Source organism: Pinus tabuliformis, chromosome X, assembly GCF_031772625.1.
Source record: "Pinus tabuliformis cultivar Carrire ecotype Pingquan chromosome X, CPIR1, whole genome shotgun sequence".
In the NCBI taxonomy this organism is placed as follows: domain Eukaryota; kingdom Viridiplantae; phylum Streptophyta; class Pinopsida; order Pinales; family Pinaceae; genus Pinus; species Pinus tabuliformis.
In genome coordinates, this window is record NC_142308.1 from 1150858096 (window position 1) to 1150877675 (window position 19580).

The window sequence follows — 19580 nt, forward strand, 5'->3', positions numbered from 1 at the left end:
AAAGAGGTTCAAAATCTTAAGTCAATGCCTCCGGTAAAGCACAGTCAAGCCAAAGAATTGTATGGAGTTTCAACCCACTAATAAACAACATTAGGGGCAAATTTAGTTTAGTTCGAGGTTCTGCTGGTTAAATGGTTACTGCACCGACTGCACACTGGACTAGCTAATCTTAGCACATGGTAAAGTGAACAGTTATAGCTAGTTTATTACCTATAACCCATTTCAGTTGACCCAACATAATCAAAGTAAGTAGTCACAAATTATTTTGTATGTAATATAAGGAATGAATCATTGCTCAAGGCTATTGATTAAGATGATTGAAATATCGAATGAGGCTATTGATTGAGATGATCGAAATCCTGAATGCATGGCTCTACCTTGCTGAAAGGAACAGTCTTAGATATTATGGGAATACCTGCCCCGATTTGGTAGTTCGAGAGGTTTCTCCGTAAAAAATAATTGGCACAAGGCGATCTTTACCTTTCCGCCACTTGGAACTATTGGAGGGGGCACAATTAGGGGGATCCTAATCTCTTTTGGCACCTATCAGTAGAATTATTAGAATCGTGAATTTTACTTTATATAGAAACAGGTCATGTAGAACACTATCCTGGTGGCGGGCTTCTATCGACCGACTGCCCCTCTAGCACTAAATATCACCTCACTTACTGACTCACTTGGCACATGGTAAAGAGAACAGTTAATGCACATAGAAAAACCACCACCTCCTCCTTCGAGACATGGGAAATCGATAAAAGCGCGTAGAACACAAGTATATGATATGCAAAGTGGTTAACATGCCTGCTGGACAGATGGAAATCCTTGGTGTATAAAATTATGTTATTAGCCACATATAAATAAACATTAAATAGTGTAATAAAATTATAAAAGTTGTATGGTAAGCATTTCAGGCTTGCATGTACCCCACGTGATTTCTTTGGAAATCCCACACCTAGCATCACATCCGTGTAGCCCATCCATCCATATCTTTCCTTGCCCTTCGTGGGTTCGTTGGCATTAAATTCTTATCTGAACGCAGGAGAAAAGTTACGAACACAGGATCCATTCGCTACACAAGATCTGAGACAGTGGATGGTGAATAACAGTTGATGCTCTAAGAAGCATTGAGGTAGTGTCATATCCCATTTTAAGCATGCAATATATTCTTTGGAGGCAGGAAAAGAAGCATATACATTATTAAGAAGCTAATCCACTATGCTACAGTTTACCGAGTTAAAACACTATTTTAGGTAGAAGCATTCGTTTAAGCATCACAACCACCAGAGGAGAGGGTATGTTTCATGCGGTGCAGTGGGAGGCGTAATGAACCCATTCTTTCCAGCGTGAATGGGGATTGGTTTATTTGACCCCTGGTATGGTTCTCAGGTATTATTGTTGGGTTGGGATGGGCAGGTCAAAATGGAGACATTGTATTACGCATTCAACATTTCTTCTGAAGAGCTCAACTCCTTTGTCCCACCTCAAAGTATCCATGTCTTCCTCAAAACTAAGCTATCATATTTATGCTGGCCTAGTATCAAAATAAGGGAATCAATGGTCCACTGCAATTTGAGAATCAATGGAGTTGGCAGCCTTGGAACCATTGCTTAATATGTATACTTATTTCTTAGAATGGTATTAAGGTTATATTTTATAAGACAAGAATTCATTGGTTACCAATTCTATCTTCTTATTGATTATCCATAGCTACAAGAAAAAGGTATCTTTTTCTATTTATTGAGTTGAGCTTTTCGCTGGTTTTGAAACCACTCATTTGCTAGGAAATGCGCTTGAATCACCTTTCAGAATTCCTAGAGTGACCACCACTTGCTCTCGTTTTGATTCGTTTTACGTGGGGTTACCAGCTCTTTCGACCACTTACTCACAGAATAAGATTGATTTAGGTGATAGCCGCGTTAGGGTTAAAGTGTTGATTGCATAATATTTTGAGGTGGTTTCACCTACCAATTTTTGAAGGTGTTGATTGCATACTTTGTCTCTTAATATTTTTTGTTTCTTAAAAGATGTTCTATCTAGCCTAGCTTCTTTGTCTAGTTTTCTGTGTGCTGAGCTACCAACAGACTCTTTCTCTCGCTCCAAGATCGCATCCCTAAGAATATATGAAATATCTTAGGTTTCTGAATTAACACTGATTTAATATTTGTCTTTTTAAGATTTTAAGTATCTTAGTTTTTCAAAGCAATTTGAATAGATTTAATATTTGTTTTTTCAAGCTACTGAATCCATACTATCAAATATCTCAAATTTTTTCAAAGTACTGATTTCATAGAAATTCAAATTCAAGCTTAAACGCCTCAGGATTTTGATTTTTTTATTTTTGTATTCAAAATGTTTTGCTCAAGTGTCTCAGGATTTTTGTATTCAAGATAGTATTCAAGATATTTTATACAAAGTCTTTCCTATATATATCCATGGAGTTATAAGCCTGAATATGTATAATGGTGACACCATAGAATATCAATATGATTACACTATTGAACAAAGATTTACAAACCTTTACAAAGGTGATAGTTAGCTTATCAGTCTCACTACCATTTCTCTTTCATCTTATCCTATTAGCTTGTAAATAGCGATATCACTGGTTACTACACAATGAGAGATTCAAGCCAGTGTAATTAATAGTTCATAATTAGATACATTAGACTCGTAAATTTATTCGAGCTCAGCAGTGGAAAATCCATTACTAGATGTTTGCCTTAATCTTTTGCAGGCCTACAACAATTGAATATATACAGGAAAGGCTAACAAAAACTACACATATACCGGAAGAAAGAGATCACAACCACAAGAAGAGGTCTTTCACATGCTAAAAACATATAGCAAGCAAAGGTAAAGATATAGCAAGCAAAGGTAGGAGAGGCATCAATGAAAGAGGTAGTTTGTTACCTAGTTTGAGTTTTAGTTTGAAAACAGTTTGAGGTAGGAAAGGCGTCAATGAAAGAGGTAGTTTGTTACCTACTTTGAGTTTTAGTGTTAGGTCCCTATACTACTAGTGTAACCCCTTATTGTTATTAGCGCAACCCCCTTATTATATTGTTGTGCCCATGGAGTACCCATATTGTTATTATTGTTCCCCATAGAAGCCCACTATTGTTATTGTTGTGCCCTTACATTATTATTGTTATGTCGGATGTGATTATATTATGAACCCTTAGACTCCTATATATAGAAAGGAGGTCTCGTCATTTGTATCATCTAGGAATTGTTCATTTGTGTAATGTAAAGGAGGCTTCCCCCTCGAAGAGGCTTATTTCTAAGGCATTGATCTATCTTTTCTATCTTTTTGTGAGCTGGTTTCATAACATTTGGTATCAGATCTTTGGATTCAAGGGTTTCGCTGCAAAGTTTTAGAAGCTAAAAAAAAACCCATTTGCGAAGAAACCAGTCTGAACCTCAGGTCCAAATTTAAGATCTTGTCTCGCTATATTTTTGGAGATATGATCTGAGGAAGTTAGGGTTGTTGCAAACTACAGAATTTCATCTCAAATAGGTCATCATGGAATTTTCGTTCTAATATTTTTTCTACAAAGTTTCAGACTCTGAAATTAAAACCCATTTGAACCAAAATCTTGGTGAAGCTTATGTCTGAATTTCAGATCTTGTCTCGTTGTATTTTAGGAGATATAATATGAGGAAGTTAGGGTGTTTTCACACTCCCGAATTACATTTTAAGCATGTGACCTTGGAAACATCGTCATAACTTTCTCTCTGAGCATCAGATTGACATTTCGTAAGAAGTTACAGAAAGGGGACAAACTGTAGTTTTCTATGTATATTTTTCATATCCTAAGGTTGAAACAAGGACATGTGGCACTTCGTACACGTGCGTTCTACTCAACCAGTCTATAATTAGGTCATCGTGGGAGATTTGACACAACGCTTCCTTGCTTCCAATCTTGATCAGACTTGCAGGGTTAGAAAGAGAACGTAGAGGGCTACTACAGGACGCAATTTCGAAAATTGGAGATCTAAAATTACATAGTTATAGTCGTTTCAAGATCGAGCTCCTAAAATCAAGGTAAGGCAATATGAGGAATTTTGATGGCAAGGATCCAGTAAATTGGATACTACAGATGGAGCAATATTTTGACCTACATGAAGTGAAACGGTTACAAAAGGTACATATTTCATCTTCATATTTAGAACCAGATCAATTTTTATGGTATAAAGGGCTTTTTTCTCATAAACCATTTGTTACATGGTCAATTTTCACGGAGGAAATGATAGCACATTATGAGGATACAAAGCGAAGCACCTTCTTTAGCCAATTGATAAATCTCAAACAAAAGTGTTCAATGGCAGAGAACAATGAGGACTTTCAAAAATTGAATATAAGGGAAAATGATATTCCGAAGAAGCAGAGGATTGATGTCTCCATAGGGACTTTAAAGGATAACATTCAACATGAGCTTTTTCTTTGGGAGCTTGATTCATTGGACAATGCATTCAGGTTGGAAAGAAAAGTGGAAAGAAAAATTATTGCAACAAGGAAGTCTACCCCTCACAACTATAAATATGGAAGTGTTGTTTCTCCTAGCCTTCTAGAACCTACAAGGTTGACACCACAACAATTGGAAGAAAAAGGAGCAAAAGGGCTTTGTTACAATTGTGATAACAAATACATTAAAGGTCATAAGTGTGCTGAGAAGAAATTATTTTACATTGATTGTGAAGAGGAGGAGGAAAATGATCAAGAAACATCAAAAGAAGAGGATATACACTAGGAACCAACCCCAGAGAAAGAAGAAATGAATCCGACCATATCTTGTAAAGCATTGGCAAGAATTACCACTCCTCAAACTCTCAAGATAGAAGGACATATCAAGAAGAAAAAGGTTCAAGAAGTGAAAGATCACGTCGAGAAAGAAGAAATGAATCCGACCATATCTTGTAATGCATTGGCCAGAATTACCACTCCTCAAACTATCAATATAGAAGGACATATCAAGAAGAAAAATGTTCAAGAAGTGAAAGATCACATCGAGCATCAAGAAATGAATCTGACCATATCTTGTAATGCATTGGAAGAAATTACCACTCCTCAAACTCTCAAGGTAGAAGGACATATCAAGAAGAAAAATGTTCAAGAAGTGAAACATCACATCAAGCATCAAGAAATGAATCCGACCATATCTTGTAATGCATTGGAAGAAATTACCACTCCTCAAACTCTCAATATAGAAGGACTTATCAAGAAGAAAAAGATTCAAGCAGTGAAAGATCACATCGAGCATCAACAAGAATTTCTCCAACTTTTAAAGGATAACGCAACTTTGGTGCAGATTCGAATGAAACAATAGGCATATCAACGATGCAATGAAAGAAGTTTTGATGTAGGCGATTGGTTATTTTTACGGCTACATCTCAAGCAAGCTATTTATGAGAAGGAAATGTTGGTAATACTACATGAACTTAAGAAATGGTGGCCTTACCTAATGGGAAGACACTTCAAGGTAAAAATGGATCATGATAGTCTTAAATACTTTTTAGAACAAAGATATCTTTAGAAGAACAGAAAAAATGGGTCACAAATATCTTGGGTTATGACTTTGAAATCATCTACAAAAAATGGAAGCAAAATGTTGTTGCAGATGAACTCTCAAGAAAGGATGAGGATGTGGAAGAATTGTTTTATGCTATTTCTATTGTCCAACCAAATTTGATAAACAAAGCAAGGGATGAATGGAAGAATGGCAAAGCAGGGTGGGAACTCATTCAAAAGTTGTTGAAGATCCCAGTTCCAATATTGCCAAAACTTGACAAGGAAGGAAAAATCATATTGGAACTTGAAGCATTCATAGAACCAAGAAGTCGACAGCTACGAAATTGATCAATTTCAAAGTATCTCATCAAGTGGAAGAACTTGCCCGCTGAAGATTCCACGTGGAAGGAAGATAATTTTATATAGAAGCATTCAGAACTTCTCAAGCGTTGAGGAAAACACTTTTTGAAGGAGAGGGGCATGTTAGGTCCCTATACTACTAGTGTAAACCCTTATTATTATTAGTGCAACCCCCTTATTATATTGTTGTGCCCATGTAGTACCCATATTTTTATTATTGTGCCCCATAGAAGCCCACTATTGTTATTGTTGTGCCCTTACATTATTATTGTTATGTCGGCTTTGATTATATTATGACCCCTTAGACTCCTATATATAGAAAGGAGGTCTTGTCATTTGTATCATCTAGGAATTGTTCATTTGTGTAATGTAAAGGAGGTTTCTCAAGAGGCTTATTTCTAAGGCGTTTATCTCTCTTTTCTATCTTTTTGTGAGCTGGTTTCATAACATTTGGTTTGAAAACAGTTTGAGTTTTCATGTATATAGGAAAGATGCTATCTATTCCCTTGCTTCCCTTGCATGTTCTTTGTTTGGATGACAAAAAGAAGTTAGAATTATCAATAAAGTAGAGAAGTTCGATGTCATACAAAAATAGTGAGAGGCATCAATGAAATAGGTAGTTCATTATCTAATTTGAGTTTCAATTTGAGTTTCATGTATGCAAGAAGTATGATGTCTCTTCCCTTCTATTTTCTCTGTTTGAATCAGAAAAATAATTTAGCATCATTAAAGCAGAGAAGTTCGTTGTCATACAAAAGCAACGAAATACCTTCCTCTCACATTCCTGAAGATCATGTTCCAACTTGGTTGGAGTCTACCCTGTAAAAGTACAGGACAGTCGGTTACAGGACAGTCTGACACAGTGTTGTCAACTTACTTTTGAGTGTATGACACCTTACTTTCGAGTGTATAAAACCAGTTTACATGTAAACATAAGAACAAAAGAGTGTATGACATCTGGAAGTCGTGGCAGCCATACATGAAGCGGTGATGGTTACGATGGTTCTCTATTATACGATGTAATGGAAATATATTTTTATTAACATAAAATGTTTGAGATTTAATGTTGGAATTAGTTTGAAGCGAAATTTGTAAATGCAAAGTGAAAATATGATATAACCTATGCTTTTATCATCCCCGCCTCGGGAAGAGGCGAAATAAGACGATCAAATGGATTATATTGTTATGCCAAACCCTTATATATAAAGTTTAATATTATTATTAAAGAACATTACCACCAACGTAACATATCGTTATCACAAAATTTTTGGTGCTCCAATCATAATATTATGTGGCTATTGTATAACGTATTTTTTGTTGGTACTATTGTAACATTTTTAACCCTCGATGAGAGTCCAATCACATGGTAGCTATTGGCATGTTATTAAACTATGATCGGCCCACGGTTATGCTCATATAAATGTATTGATAAGATGGGAGGTAAGTTTGGCAGAGTTGCTAGATTTCGTGGGCTTCGTCCCCCCTTTTTTTTCGCCTAATGAAAAAAAACTGATAAATATATTTTTACGATTGAAAGATTTAACCCACTAGTTATGGATTGGTGGTTAAGATGTTGCATTGTTTCTCTAAGGTGATGGGTTTAAAACATGTCGATTTTGATTCATTAAACAAAATTTTTGACCTAAAAAATAGGGACACGTGGCATGTATTTATTGGGCCATGTGTTGCCAGTCCATTGAGCCATCTCATGCTAGTTAACCTAGTCAACCAAGCCACATCAACTGCCACTCAAACCCTGGTCAAATTTTCCAATCACCTAGTCACTTTGCACATGTCAAGCTATGATTCACCCACGTCATCAGTCCTTATGTGCCCCTTGTCAGCTCTAGGATGTGCCATATCACCCTTGACTTTGACTTTCTACTCATTGCAAAACTTCAAACTGCCATATCTTTTGCATACAGACTCAAATCGACGTGTTAGAATTGGCTTTTTGAGATCCTTGACATGCCACTATTCTCACCAAATTTTGGAGACTTTGAATTTTGTTCCTTTTTAGGATCCTCCTAGATCACCTTGGAGCATTGACACTTTCAATCTTATCGTGTCTTTCACTTTGAGTTGGCCTTTGAAGGTGATTTTTCTTTCAGGATTCTCTTTGACCTTTCTCTGTGGGGGATCAAAACTTGTCCTTTCATTGCATAGAACTTCACCTGCTTCTCTTTTCTTTATCCATAAGTAAGAAATTTCTTGTTCCTTTCCATTAATGATATATGATTCTTCTTTTCTGGATCTTGAAATTTCTCCCTCTACTATTTGTTATGTAAAAAATTAGTTAGTTTTAGGTTTATTATTTAATTTTTAGGTTAATTAAATGAAAGGGCACGATCATAAGATCATACCCTTTCCCCAAGGGGTGCCCATGGCAGTATATAAGCCAGGAAACCCCATTGTAAACAGAATCATCTATCAATTCAATTATTAATAAATATTTATATATATATTTTCTGTGTATCGAGAAGTTTTACGCCTCATTGGTATCAAAGCAAGTTCGTTCCTCGGGCTCTGTTGATATTCCACTATTTCCTGCCATCTGTCTCCGCTCCACTGCCAGTTGCATTCTCTGTCCACACGTCGTCTGCTACAGTTACTTTGTTGACGTCTCTGCACCCAATCCGCTGCTGCATATTCCATTTCCACTGCACTCCGCTACTTATTCTTGGCCGACCTCACTTCGTCCGTGCACTGCTCACCGCATCCGTTCCCAACGCCTGTGTAGTCCATCACATTACGGTCACGCTGTCTGGATTCCGCTGCCAAGTCCCTCGCTATAACTTCCATCCCAAACCCTCCGCTCTGTCGCTACAGTACCGGCGTTCCCGCTCCATTGCACCCCAGTCATTCCACCCACACCGTGCCACGTTCCGCCAGTCCAACAAGTTAAACGGGCATTCCGTCATCAAAACATCGTGGCCACAAGTCAAACGTGACGTCAGTTGACTGTAACCCGTCAGTCACGTTTATCTTTAAAAACATAATTTTTTATTGGTTTAAAAAAAAACTATAACATAGTTGATAAAATTATTAATATAAACTATATTATATAGTTATATATTAATATTATTATATATATATATATATATATATATATATATATATATATATATATATATATATATATATATATATATATATATATATATATATATATATATATATAGATATTCTAATAATAAAATAAAAATAAAAATAAAAAAACAACTTATGTCATATAATTAAGTTAATTAATTTAATTAAAAAAAAATTAAGCTGGCAGATAAATACACGCCCCCACAAACCCGCTCAATGTCGACAATGACAATGGCTGATTTCCAAAAGAAATTGTTGGACGCGGAGAATAGGATAAGTAACAACCACGATGAGGTCAGTAAAAGATTAAATGAATTCCAGATCAAGCTTGAGGAGCAAGCTGACAATATCAAAAAACAGGCTGACAAAATATAAAATCTTCAGGATACGAGAAAAGAAATAGAAATAAAGATGGAAAATCAACATGTCCAAATAGAAGTAGACATCAAAGAGGCCTTAACAATGCTGAAAATTCTGTTTAAAAGGGCGAATTGTACACCCGAACAACTACTAAAAGAAAATGAAGAGAATCAAGAACACATCTCATCAGATTCAACAAAGTCAATAGACTCTCATGAAAAAGTTGAATCCCAAAAAAAATCAGCGACACCCCACCAAGAAGTGAGTAACACAACCCTTACAAACAAGCTGGGATACCTTTACTAATCAACACCCATTTTTCGTTCAACCATTAGCAACATACCAGCGAACGGTAAAAGTCGAGATGCCTAAATTCGATGGAAACGAAAAAAACAACGTTGCATGGATAAATAAAGCAGAAGAATACTTTGAGATATATGACATCAATGACGATGACAAAAGCTTAGGCACGCATCCATGAAAATGGAAGGGGAAGCATATAATTGGTATATGTGGTGGAAAAAGACAACACACATCATTAGCTGGGGAAAATTTAAGGATGCATTATTTAAAGGATTCTAAGGTGTAAAGGAAGAAGAGTTCTTTTCAAAACTCATCAAATTACGAAAAAAAGGAAGTGTGGACGAATACACTCAAGAATGGGAGACCTTATTAACACGAGTACCTAGGTTATCAGAATCTCGTCTAATTCAGTCATACGTCTCAGGACTCAAAACCCATTTACAAGTAGAACTTGAGATGCATGACATTACATCAATAGAAGTAGCAAGACGAAAAGCAAAAACAACCGAAAAGAAATTCGAACCAATATTTTGGTCAAAAGCGGAAAAAACATATTCAAGACGAAGGATACCCCAGTATGTGGACTCAAATAATACGAGATATGTTCCACCACATCGTCGTGAAGATGAAAAATCTAATGTGGAAATGCAAAGGATAAAAGAGGGTAAATGTAAACGTTGTGGTGAGAAGTGGGACCCCAAACATAGATGTGCTAAAGGAAAAGAACCAAAGAACCTATATAATTGTGAAGCAACTAATGATTCAAACAGTGAAGATTATGACATAGAAGAAACAGAAGATGCCCCAGAATTCTCACCAGAATTAGATGACGGAAGTATTCTGCAGGTGTCACTATCTGCTATGATAGGTATATCACAACCTCAGACCTTAAAGTTAAAAGGACACATAAAGAAGAACAACGTAGTGGTTCTCATCGACTCTGGTAGCACACATAATTTTTTATATGCAACCGTGGCAAAGAGACTCAATGTTTTTTCATTTCCCTTACCAAACATGAAAGTGATGGTAGCTAACGGTAAGAAGATTGAAAAGGTGGGGAAATGCCATAAGGTCAATTTGCATGTTGGGCTGCCAAATTAACATCAATTTTCACTCCATTTTCACCTTTATCCTCATTTTGTCACCTCATTTCATCATATTATCATTACATAACCCTATATTTCCATTACCATATGAGTTTATATTTTCATTTTCCAAAGTTATTAATTTCATGTATTTAGAGTGAATTTATGATTAAAAGTTAGAGAAATAACATGTATTTGCTTATACCTAAAAGTGGCTTGAGTTTGATGACATGTGTAGATCATTTGGAAGTTTCCAAGGCACCCTTATGTGACCTCCCAAGATCAAATTCGAATTTCAACTCAAAAGGTGGACCATATTCCAAGGAGAAAGATCATGGAGATTTTGATGTGTCATGGGATTTGTATCTAGTGTTTAGGGATAAGTTGAGACAAGTATGGGTCTAGTATATATTTAAGGGATCTACATTTATTGAGTAGATATCCCTAATTCATGTATAAATAAGAGGAGCATCCTTCAAAGGAAGGGAGGAGGGAGAGAAAACAATTATCAGTTATTCATTAGCATTAGATTTATGTTCATTCAACATGAATAATACCACTTTCTCCAAATCATGAGTTATGAGTGTTGTTTGATTCTCAAGGTGTGATAGTTGTTCATGTGTGCTCATTGAAGAATGGAAGGATCCCCATACTGAGATAAGTACACTTTGTTGTAAAGTAATGTTGTGAATATACTAATTTTAATTATGATGTTCATCTTATTTCTTTGTTGTAAATACTTGTAGATAATTCCAGTATGAATTCATGTTGTGGCCATGTTTTGTTGTGTGAAGGTTGATCTCCTTTCAGTAGCTAGTTTTGATGTGAGAAGGATAACTAGGAACTCCTAAGTTAGGAGTCTCTTCTCCATGAGCTAGATTAAATTGAAATAAGATTTACTTTCTCATATGCTTTCCTAGATTACATTTATGTGAATATTGATTCCCTTTCATTATATAGTTTTTATGTGAGAAGGGCAATCAAGTCCTCCTAAGTTAGGAGACTCTTCTCCATAAGCTAAGAATTGAATTGAAAACAATATTTACTTGCTTTCATTTACATGCTTTCTTTCCTGCTTTCTTAGGTGTCTGGCAATGTTATTATAGGAAGATTGTAGCAGGAAAATCATGACTCTTGAACAAGAGACTCTTCTCTATCTTCTAAAGTAAAATAATTCCATTGATCAAACATTTTTATGCTTTTATAAAATAGATCTGATAGTTTAGATTTGTAATATGCATTTCCATTCTAAACAAACTTCCTACACCTGTTTCATCTAAGGTCCCATATATTTTGGTTTGCTTCTAAGTTTACGATACCCCGGATTGATAAATTAAATGATAGGGATTTAGCAGACAACTAAATCGCCCAACATTTTGGCGCCGTTGCCGGGGAAGCAAACTTAGATGTAAGCTAGTTAAGAAGATTGTTTAGGAAGAATTTGTATTTAGGATCATTTAGGGTTAGTTGCATTTAGGAATTTTCATTTAAGTTTATTCTCATATAGAAAACATAGAAATAGAATGCAAATAAAAAAACCCCCATTCACTAAAAAAAAAACAAAAAAACACAATAAAAACAATGAGTATAAGTTTGGAACAACTCGCTCAGATCCTAGCAAGTGTTAGGATCTCCTCTTCTTGCGAAGAAGAGATCTTGACAGCCGCCAAAAGCTTAACTACTCCTCTAGAAGAAAACAATGAATTAACATTTGAAGAATCTTGTATATCTGACGATGAACAATTATTTGAACAGGAAATTGAGGAGGACGAAGAGAAGTTGCAGCATGATCTGAATCAGAGTGGAAATCACGCCTATGAGAGCCTTATCGACAAGTGGTTTTGATGGTTTCAAACAAGTACGAGGTTAGATCGATTTTGTTTTTATTTCATTAGATCATACTCACAAAAACTAGATTCGATCATCCTTGTATATTTTCATTTTAAAATTGGGAAATTGAAAATGAATATATTTTTACTACTATGTGAATGGTTACACTGGAAATTTAATTACACGTAATAGTATGTAATTTTCAATTAGCATAGAGTAGGTAGGATCATATTTTATGTTTCGAATAAGTATGCTCTCCTCCTGCGTCTTTGTACGATCTCGAGGATTAGAAAGTAGAATGTTTATAAATATTTTCAGAATGGCAATACGCTTCTCTCCATTTGCTAAAAAAATTATCCTAAATCAATAAAAAAATCCTAGGTTGTTTTAGGGTTAGAATAAAATTTAATTTTTTTTTTAAATATTTCAATTTAAAAAAAAACAATATAAAAAATAAAATAAAATAAAAATTAGAATAAAATTCAATTTGTAAAAGTAAACTCATAATAAATAAATTTAATTTCTTAATTGGAAAAGAAATTTAAATTTTAGTTTCAAAAAAAAAAAAAAAACAATACAAAATAAATTTCATTTTTTTAATTTTTAGTTTTTAATAACAATACAATATAAATAAATAAAACAATTAATTTATTTTTCCTTTTTGTAGTTTTTTTTAACACAAAACAAATTAAAACAATTTTAGTTTAAAAAAAAAAAAAAAAACCAATTTTAATTTAGTTTAAATTTTTTTTTAATGTAACATAAAAATTAAAAAATTTAGAATAAAATTTCATTTTTTTTTTAGTTTTTAACACAACAACATAAATAAAAAAAAAAAAAAAAAAAAAAAAAAAAAAAAAAAAAAAAAAAAAAGAGGATGGGAAAGAACTTCTGAGGACCTGAAACAAGAGCAAGATGATGTTGCCAAATGTTTGAAAAGGGTGATCTTGTTGTATGAAAAAACCCATGAATACACATGAATGCAATTTGTCAGATGAAGTAAGCTGCAGGAAAAAGGACCCAAGAACATTTGACATTCTTCTAATGCACAGTAAATTGGATGAAATAAGGACGTGCATCTCAATGGTAAGATCGAAAGTAGGGATGCAATCATTTAGCTGTTCGTTTCAACAACAAGGACAAGGAGCGTAGAATGCTTTTGATGAAGGAAACGAGGGCTTCAAAATCTCTGCGCTATTCAACCAAGCTCTGCTACTCCATCACTGCATGTTTGGAGGGCGTGTATGCTTATCGAGCTCTTGTGATTCCTGCAACTCTGCACATCGAGAATATGCAGCCCTTCTTGCTCAGACTATCTGTCGAACAGATCACCTGGTTCATGCAAACACGGGTTAGCAAACGGAGCAGCAGTGTTGCTGCAGCAACTCTTAGAGCTGGAGAGAAGAGGAGCAGAATGTTGGCGGAGGCGAAACTCAATTTTATGGAATGAAACGAGGTATTCGATGCTGCTTATCCACCGTCATCTCCAAGACAACTCAGCGCTCTTGGCCAAACGGATCTTGATTTCTTTACTAATTGTGGGAAAATTCGATTTAATTGCTGGCTATTATCATGTTCCAAAAATAAAAATAAACACTTCCACCGACAGGGAAAGCCACTATTATCGTTATTGTTATAACCGATCGCTATAGAGGGGCAAGAAACGAGCCTGGTTACGGATTACATTCTGAAGATATTAGGGCTGGACATTTGTGCGGATACAATAGTTGGAGATGAGATGCACAGAGGGATTTCCGGAGGTCAGAAGAAACGTGTAACTACAGCCGAGATGCTGGTTGGTCCTGCCCGTGCTCTGTTCATGGACGAGATATCGACCGGGCTAGACAGCTCAACCACATTCCAAATTGTGAAATGCTTGCGCCAGAGTGTCCACGTCTTGGACGGGACGACCTTCATTTCGCTGCTGCAACCAGCTCCGGAAACTTATGATCTCTTCGATGATATCGTGCTGCTTTCTGAGGGTCAGGTTGTCTATCAGGGGCCCTGTGAAGATGTGCTCGAGTTCTTTGAATCCATGGGTTTCAAGTGCCCTGACCGCAAGGGCGTAGCAGATTTCTTGCAGGAAGTTACTTCGAAAAAAAGATCAGCAGCAATACTGGGCATTGAGAGAGCCGTATAGATATGTATCCATCAAGGAATTTGCTGAGGCATTTCAATCATTCCATGTTGGACAGAAATTGGCCCAGGAGTTGTCAGTGCCATATGATAAAGTTAAGAGCCATCCGGCTGCGCTTTCATTTTCGAAGTATGGCGTGAACAAGAAGGAACTGTTCAAGGCTTGTTTCTGGAGGGAATGGCTTCTCATGAAGAGAAACTCTTTCGTCTACGTCTTTAAGACCTGTCAGCTCACAGTCATGGCTTTCGTCACGATGACAGTGTTTTTGCGGACAAAGTTGCACCATGACTCAGGAAACGACGGGAACATTTACATGGGCGCTCTCTTCTCTTTGATTACCTGCATGTTCAATGGTTTTGCAGAACTCTCCATGACAATTCAAAAGCTTCCTACATTTTACAAGCAAAGAGACCTTCTCTTTTTCCCTGCCTGGGCCTACTCACTGCCCATTTGGGTGTTGAGAATTCCAATTTCACTTCTGGAGTCCGGAATATGGGTTTTCGTAACTTATTATGTCATTGGTTACGATCCATTTGTTGGAAGGCTCTTTCGCCAGTATCTGCTGCTAGCCTGTGTACATATGATGGCCACTTCATTGTTTCGGTTCATCGCATCATTGGGTCGGACCATGATCGTAGCAAACACATTTGGTTCATTTGCATTGGTCATTATTTTGCTCCTCGGTGGATTTCTTCTCTCACGACATGACATTAAAGGCTGGTGGATATGGGGTTACTGGATATCTCCTCTCATGTATGCACAAAATGCCATTTCTGTGAACGAGTTTTTGGGTCACCAGTGGAAAAAGCCAACCTTGAGAAATGATGGTTCCTTATTGAGCAATGACACATTAGGTGTATATGTTCTAAACTCGCGCGGAATATTTCCACATGGGTACTGGTACTGGATTGGTATTGCAGTTTTGCTTGGATACATGGTGTTCTTCAACATTTGTTTCACTCTCGCGCTAGCCCAGGCTGCGGTGACTGAAGAGACTTTGCAGGAACAACAGACGAAAAGAACAAGAGGAAATATGGCTGTTGAACTGACCTCCCGTGAGGGAGATAGAGGGAAGGCCATTGTAGAATCCACATCCGAAGACCGTTCAAGTGGAATTGTAAGGAGAAGTGGTGTATCGTCTGCCGGTTCTATTTCGGATAGAGTCGAGGCAACGGCCACTGGTACTGCCGGAGTGGCAAAGAAAGGCATGGTCCTTCCATTTCAACCGCTCGCAATAGCCTTTGACAATATTTGTTACTTCTTCGACATGCCACCAGAAATGAAAGAACAGATTCAAAAAAAATCAAAAAAATTAAAAAAAAAAATTCAAAAAAAAAAAGTATAAAATTTCAAAACAATTAAAACAAAAACAAAACAATTAAAAAAAAATTGCAAATGGACATTTCATAAGATCTGAAAACATTTTATGCTAACTTGTCTTGTTGGAGTTAGGAACGAGCGCGCAAAGGCAACAGGTAAAAAATTCATTTCATTTTATTTTGGTTGCTAAGCATTCATACTCATTCTTGCATTTTATATCTTTCAAAAATCTCTTACAGTTTTCATGCAAGATATGTACTAAGCTTTTACAGGTGCGCGATGATCCAAGTCCATGCAGATGTGATCTCGAGAAATCACATTCATCATTGAAAGCTTGAAGGAGTTAGTTACATATGTCATGACATTTGTCGCCACACATAAATCTTTAGCATCATGATATGTTTACCCACACTTCTCCTTCAAAGCATCATCAGTCATTCATGTTAAAGTCCATTGATTCATTGCCTTATCCATCATGACTTCATACATGTCTACTTTTCTGAGTCGCATACATTTTTGCCTACCTTTCAGTTCATCTTTTTGCCTCATGAATAAACCATCCATCTCTCTACATTGCCTTGTTTTCCTTGCCATAAAAACTGTTTGACCATAACATCTTGTATCTATAGTCCTACCAATCATTTGTACGAACTCGCGTTGACTGATGTGGGATTCCTTAAGGCCCACCTTTCAACAAGTCTTGACCCATCGACCTCAACACCTTATCTGGGACAAAGACTAGAGTCATTATTAGTACCTTGAGGCTTGCATGCCTTAATGGCAAGTCTTCTCGCCAATGAACAATGGGAATACATTAATGTCTCTTGTTTGTTGGATCTTGCAAGTGGCTCGACATCAGCTCATTCATTCGCACTTCGCAAGATGTACTTGGGTACCTTGGCACTCATTGACATTAATGGTGAGTTTGCCTCGCATTGTTTAACGACATTCATCAATGGTCGGTAATCCAATGACTTCTTTCCATGTTTGACATCGACACATTCATTCACATGGAAAGAATTGTGCCATGATATGGGACGAGATGAAGACTATATGATTCAGGAGCATATTATTTTATACTTTGGAACAGATTCAGTAGCAGTAATAAAGGATCCACATTCGCGACTTCATCCATCATATATGCAACCAAGACACAGATCACATTCTTGTATTCTTCATTCCATGATTCAACAACAGAAGCTACACTTTTCTACATATACACAGTTTGTCCACTCAGGTAAGTAAAGGTATGTTCTTTTCTAGCTTTTTATCATACAATTCCTTTAATACTAAAATTATAATTTTTGGAAAATGTTTCACCATGTTCATATTCACATTCATACTCCATTATCACCTTCCATATGTCATATATGTCCTTTCTACACATATCATCCTAACCAACATACTTTTTCCAAACAACTACTATTGCATTATGATTCAAATGTTACATGTTTTGCAAATAATGATCAAAGAAAGAATGGTTGATTAAATGTTTTCAAAGTCTTTTCATGCAAACCAAAAACAATGAAAGTATTGTTACACAAGAACCAATACTAAACAAATTTTGGTTGTCACACAAGAACCAACCAAAATAATATGTTGCAATCAAATGTTTTTAAGAGAAGACTTTACAAAAAGGAACAAAGTTGTCAAAAAGAAAATTATGTGAAGTTAAAAAATCGATATCAGCCAAAGTTCATGTAAAAGCAAGACAATTCAAAAGATCAAATCATGATCAATGTAATAGATTGCATGAGGACATGCAATAACTTAAGTTGGGGGGTATGTTGGGCCGCCAAATTAACATCAATTTTCACTCCATTTTCACCTTTATCCTCATTTTGTCACCTCATTTCATCATATTATCATTACATAACCCTATATTTCCATTACCATATGAGTTTATATTTTCATTTTCCAAAGTTATTAATTTCATGTATTTAGAGTGAATTTATGATTAAAAGTTAGAGAAATAACATGTATTTGCTTATACCTAAAAGTGGCTTGAGTTTGATGACATGTGTAGATCATTTGGAAGTTTCCAAGGCACCCTTATGTGGCCTTCCAAGATCAAATTCGAATTTCAACTCAAGAGGTGGACCATATTCCAAGGAGAAAGATCATGGAGATTTTGATGTGTCATGGGATTTGTATCTAGTATTTAGGGATAAGTTGAGACAAGTATGGGTCTAGTAGATATTTAAGGGATCTACATTTATTGAGTAGATATCCCTAATTCATGTATAAATAAGAGGAGCATCCTTCAAAGGAAGGGAGGAGGGAGAGAAAACAATTATCAGTTATTCATTAGCATTAGATTTATGTTCATTCAACATGAATAATACCACTTTCTCCAAATCATGAGTTATGAGTGTTGTTTGATTCTTAAGGTGTGATAGTTGTTCATGTGTGCTCATTGAAGAATGGAAGGATCCCCATACTGAGATAAGTACACTTTGTTGTAAAGTAATGTTGTGAATATACTAATTTTAATTATGATGTTCATCTTATTTCTTTGTTGTAAATACTTGTAGATAATTTCAGTATGAATTCATGTTGTGGCCATGTTTTGTTGTGTGAAGGTTGATCTCCTTTCAGTAGCTAGTTTTTATGTGAGAAGGATAACTAAGAACTCCTAAGTTAGGAGTCTCTTCTCCATGAGCTAGATTAAATTGAAATAAGATTTACTTTCTCATATGCTTTCCTAGATTACATTTATGTGAATATTGATTCCCTTTCATTATATAGTTTTTATGTGAGAAGGGCAATCAAGTCCTCCTAAGTTAGGAGACTCTTCTCCATAAGCTAAGAATTGAATTGAAAACAATATTTACTTTCTTTCACTTACATGCTTTCTTTCCTGCTTTCTTAGGTGTTTGGCAATGTTATTATAGGAAGATTGTAGAAGGACAATTAGGACTCTTGAACAAGAGACTCTTCTCTATCTTCTAAAGTAAAATAATTCCATTGATCAAACATTTTTATGCTTTTATAAAATAGATCTGATAGTTTAGATTTGTAATATGCATTTCCATTCTAAACAAACTTCCTACACCTATTTCATCTAAGGTCCCATATATTTTGGTTTTCTTCTAAGTTTACGATACCCTGGATTGATAAATTAAATGACAGGGATTTAGCAGACAACTAAATCGCCCAACATTGCAGATTCAAGACTTTAATTTAGAGTCTTCGTTCTTCACGGTACCGTTAGGAGGAGTAGATGTAGTCTTAGGTATCCAATGGCTACGAACTTTAGGTACTTATGCTGCCAACCATCAAGTACAGTTTATAAAATTCAAATGGGGTGGTTAGAAGTACAAATTACACGGATTCCAAGCACCAGAGAATCAAATTGTATCATCATCTCAAATGATGAAGATGAGTCGAAAAGGAGCACCCGCTTATGTAGTACAATGTCACCAGTTAGAAATGTTATCTGCAAATATGACCAGTGAAGAGTCACCAGAGATACGAGATATAATTCAGAAGCATGAAAAATTATTTCAATACCTACCTATGAAGATGCCGCCTAATAGGGAAATTGAGCATACAATAGAAGTCAACACAGGGTCAGACCTCAACATCAAGC

The 19580-nt window shown here is 35.8% G+C and overlaps 1 pseudogene; it reads left to right on the plus strand.

Moving 5' to 3' along the window:
* The first annotated feature begins 14179 nt into the window (after nucleotides 1-14179).
* Nucleotides 14180-19580, plus strand: part of LOC149143972 (ABC transporter G family member 39 pseudogene) — a 171140-nt pseudogene continuing 165739 nt past the window's right edge.